The sequence below is a fragment of the Neophocaena asiaeorientalis genome, unplaced genomic scaffold (assembly GCF_003031525.2).
Source record: "Neophocaena asiaeorientalis asiaeorientalis breed wild unplaced genomic scaffold, Neophocaena_asiaeorientalis_V1.1 scaffold603, whole genome shotgun sequence".
Lineage (NCBI taxonomy): Eukaryota > Metazoa > Chordata > Mammalia > Artiodactyla > Phocoenidae > Neophocaena > Neophocaena asiaeorientalis.
In genome coordinates this window covers 1,405,161-1,409,970 of record NW_020175662.1, presented here as the reverse complement: position 1 = coordinate 1,409,970, position 4,810 = coordinate 1,405,161, and the positions used below count along the sequence as shown (strand labels likewise).

The 4,810-nt window shown below is 37.9% G+C and overlaps 1 non-coding gene across 1 annotated transcript; it reads right to left on the bottom strand.

Moving 5' to 3' along the window:
* Positions 1-268: 268 nt before the first annotated feature.
* LOC112390531 (U6 spliceosomal RNA) lies at positions 269-375 on the bottom strand. Its single transcript, XR_003001291.1, has one exon. It is a non-coding gene; the product is annotated as a U6 spliceosomal RNA (small nuclear RNA).
* Positions 376-4,810: the final 4,435 nt, after the last annotated feature.

Below are 4,810 nucleotides of genomic sequence, written 5' to 3'. Positions count from 1 at the left end.
CAAAATATGTCCTTTCTGCTGGATGGCTGCTAAAAATGTGTCCATATCGGGACAGCGGTTCACTTTATAACTTTATCTCTCCTATTCTCTCCTCTCCTCTCTTCCCTTCTTTTCTCATGGCTCCCCTCCACTTTCCTCTCCTCTTTTTTTTTCCTCTTTAATTTAATTTTATTTATTTTTTTATACAGCAGGTTCTTATTAGTCATCCATTTTATCCACAGCAGTGTATACATGTCAATCCCAATCGCCCAATTCATCATACCACCCCCCACCTATGGAACACTTCACAAATTTGCGTGTCATCCTTGCACAGGGGCCATGCTAATCTTCTCTGTATTGTTCAAATTTTATTATATGTGCTGCCGAAGAGAGCACTCCCTCTCCTCTTCTCTTCTCTCCTCTTGTTTTCTTTTAAAAAATGCTCCATATGTTAAGGACAAACACTTATCAGGGTATTTGGTTAGAGTAACATCTTGTCCTTACTCTCATTTGGGGACCCATTTGTGGCCCAGGCATTTAGGCTATCTGATGCCTTTCAAGTTGCCCCAAGACACTCAAGCTTTGGGTAAGCTGAGGATACTCCCAGTCCTACAAGAGAAGCATCCAGGTTTCTATATTTTATATTTTCAGTGACTATGTAGGGTCAAGTAGAATAGTTGGGGTGAGGAGTGTCTTTTGGCTGAAGATAGAATGGTGGGGATAAGAAATAATTCACTGATAATAATGTTAAGATGGAATTAGAACTTTACATTTTCAATCAATCAAAATTTTTGGAAAAGTTTTAATAACTTGAGAAAATAGTGCCTCACCTCAATTTGCTCACTGTAGCACTCTTTTCTGTTGGTTTTATGTTTTCCTGGACAAGAGTTTCAATAAGATGAATATATCATTGACCTTCCTCTATGGGTATCTGGAAGAAAACAAAGGAATCATAAGAGTATTTCTATTCTTGCATGAAAACTGCTATAATACTACAAAGTGCTGTTCTGTTTTATAGTGGGAACCATGCAGTAATAGAGTCTTTATGATGAGGTTTCTTGGAATTTTTGTAATGCATGTGGATTTGAAGATGCAGATGGGATGTAAGTCATTAAACATTAGACCATGGCAATAAGTATGCCACTGTTCTTTTGATAACGTACAGAACTGTGTATTTTTGTGTGTGCATGCCTGTGTGGGCTTTCATTTCAAAAGATAAATATATTTTTAAAACTTCAACAAATAAAGTGCTTTTTGATTATTCGTTAGTTAAGGCAAAAAAAAAAAAAATGATGGCATGAATCATGTATGCAGTGATTTAGTGGACTCCACACTCATATTGAGAGTAAATCCTCTTAAGATGCCCCTATGAAAAAAAGTTTTTATATGATATAGAGTTTATATGTCTATATTTAAAATTTTATTCCTAACAAATTTTCTCTTGTGAGATTTTTTTTAAAATTAGCTGCTGTTTCTTGGAATAATGTTTAAGAAGGAATTTACTATATATATATATATATGGGATTTACTATTTTGAAAATTTCTTGTCTTTTTTTTCTTAAAAGTCAAAACAACTGTGAAGATCAAAGGAATCTCTTTTTCAGATTATCCAGGAGTAGAATTTGGGATTTTGTTTTAGGAGAAGTATTGAGTACGTTCAGAAAATATAAAAAGAAAAAACAACAAAATTCCCAGCTGGAGTGAGAAAAATTAAACCGTTACAGACATTTTTATCTCTGGCCAATTGGTGATTTTCCAACAGGGTCTGTCTTTTGAAATCTGTTTTTTTCTCTTCAAAATTAAACCCCAGTTGTGTCTTAAAAAGGAAACACTCCACCATTCTGTCTATCATGACTCTATAAATTTTCTTTCATAAAGGAAAAAAAGAGTGTTTCTGAGAGTCTTGGAGTAGTCAACCAGGTGATTTCACAGTTGAATTCACATTGTCTGCATCCTCCCCTGTAATATTTCCTTAGCCTATAGAATATAGAATAAATTCTATAGTGAAACCTCAATGGCATCAGAAGTCTTTCCTGAGAACAAGAAGTCTCACTGTTTATTGTAGCACATATAATATTCATGAAGTGTTTACAGGAGGCCTTTAAATTTCATTATATTAACCATACCTGATGATCTGTTTGGCTCAAGAAACTTTGGCCTAGTGAAATATTGAAGATATTCAGCTATGAAGAGAAGGTCACCAGTATAGCAGAAGACAAAAGTAACCAAACTATCTGTATGTATTATGTACGTTCCCTGTACCTGCCATTATGCAAGGAGCTCTAGGGAATATAGCAGATGACACAGCCCTCGTCTATAAGAAATTGGTTCCTGGAAGGAGATTCAGAGGCAGAAAAGGTATTAGCACGTTCTTGGAGACAGAGGTCTCAGCTGTAGTCATAATAGCTAACGGGAGAGAAAAAAAGGCAAGAAACAATTCTTAGACTTCAGAAGACGTGTAACTGTAAAGTATTAGAGTCTTACTTTTAACACAACACTCTTTGACTTTACTTTTATAAATTAACAGTCACCATACTTTGCTTTTCAAATGGCTATAGCTTCCTTTCGGCATTGTTGTGTGTTGATCCCCTTGTATCTCATATCTGTCTCCTAAGGACCCAGGAGCTTAATTAATGAGTGTTTGCAAGTATCACCAGTAATTACTGCCCTCCTCACTTGATAGATCTGCTCTGCTGTAGGGCAGGTGAGACGTTAGTAGAGACCACTGTTATCAGAAATAATTAGCCATTTAGCCGGAGGGGAAGGCTTAGTGGCCTAACCATGGGCTTTACCCATCCAGGTGGGATCAGGGGCTCTATTCTCTAGGGGGTCTATGCAGCCTCTTTGTCTCAGAACCAGCAAGTTTGCTATTTGTGTCTTTTGGCTAACAATTTTTCTTCCCTCAAAAATCTTTGAAAAGTCACCAGGGTACCAGCTGGGAGAAGCATACTTTGGAGGACCAAGAGCATTTGCCCCCTTCACTAGAGTACTCAGAAATGTTTTCCTACAGTCCCTCTTGTGGCACTTTTTTTCCTGGATTGACTGCTCCAACAGACATGAGCAGGGAACCTGCAAGAACAGCAGAATGGGGATAACAATGGGCAGCCCTGGGGACAGCTGGAGGCAGAGACATGCTGTATGTATTAAATCTTTGTGGACAGAGAAGATGAAAAGTGGGGTCACATAGGAACCCCAGACTGAAAAACAAGGGCAGACGTGCTAAGATACAGCACTCGATTTAGGATAAACCTCTTTCTCACATGGACATTTCTATGTAAGATGCTCCAGAGTGGGTATTCACAGGTACTTATTTAATGAACACTAATCATTTTTAAAAATTTTATTATTATTATTTTTTAGATGTTGGGGGTAGGAGTTTATTTATTTATTTTTGCTGTGTTGGGTCTTCGTTTCTGTGCGAGGGCTTTCTCTAGTTGTGGCAAGCGGGGGCCACTCTTCATCGCGGTGCGCGGGCCTCTCACTATCGTGGCCTCTCCTGTTGCGGAGCACAGGCTGCAGACGCGCAGGCTCAGTAGTTGTGGCTCACGGGCCTAGTTGCTCTGCGGCATGTGGGATCCTCCCAGACCAGGGCTTGAACCCGTGTCCCCTGCATTAGCAGGCAGATTCCCAACCACTGCGCCACCAGGGAAGCACCCTAAAATTTATTATTTTTTAACTTTTTATTTTATATTGGAGTATAGTTGATGAACAATGTTGTGATACTTTCAGGTGTACAGCAAAGTAATTCAGTTATACATATACATCTATTCTTTTGCAAATTCTTTTCCCATTTAAGTTGTCACATAATATTGAGCAGAGTTCCCTGTGCTATACAGTAGGTCCTTATTGGTTATCCATTTTAAATATAGCAGTGTGTATATGTCAATCCCAAATCCCCTCACTATTTCTTCCCTCCCCCTTCCCCCCTGGTAACCATAAGTTCCTTCTCTAAGTCTGTGAGTATGTTTCTGTTTTGTAAGTAAGTTCATTTGTATCATTTCTATTTAGATTCCGCTTATAAGGGATATCATATGATATTTCTCTTTCTCTGTCTGAATTACTTCATTCAGTATGACAATCTCTAGGTCTGTTGCTGCAAATGGCATTATTTCATTCTTTTTAGTGGCTGAGTAATTTTCCATTGTATATATGTGCCACATCTTCATTTTTTAAACCAGCACTCTCCAACAGAAATAAAATGTTCATGGCATATGTAATTAAAAATTTTCTAGCAGCCACACTAAAAAAGTAAAAAGAAACAGGTAAAATTAATTTTAATAATGCATTTTATTTAACCCAATATATCCAAAATATTATCATTTCAGCATGCGATCACTATTAAAATGATTAACGAGCTATTTTATATTATTTTTTCTTTTGTACTAGGTCTTCAAAATTCAATGTGAATTTTACACTTACAGCACATCTCAGTTTGGTCTAGCTACGTTTCAAACGCTCCATAGTGCCATGTGGGTAGTGACTCGCATATTGGACAGCACCACACTAGGGCATGGCCTTGTAGGCCAACTGGTCTTCTGTATGGATAAAGAAAGTACTTTATGTTTTAAAACTGAACAGCGATAGCCACAAAGTGACAGCACGACCCCCCGCTGAATAAAACCAACCAACCAACCAACCAACCAACCAACCAAAAACCTATTAAGAAAAGCCTGCTGGATTCTCAACAAATTTGAATTCATCATAATGGGGTCCAGAGGTGGGCCTTGGTGAGATAGCCAATTCTTCTCCACAGAAATTTTAGTACAGGTTTTGTGACTAAATTGTTCCCACCAGCTGAACTCTACATGGCATTCTCCAGGATGACAATGTC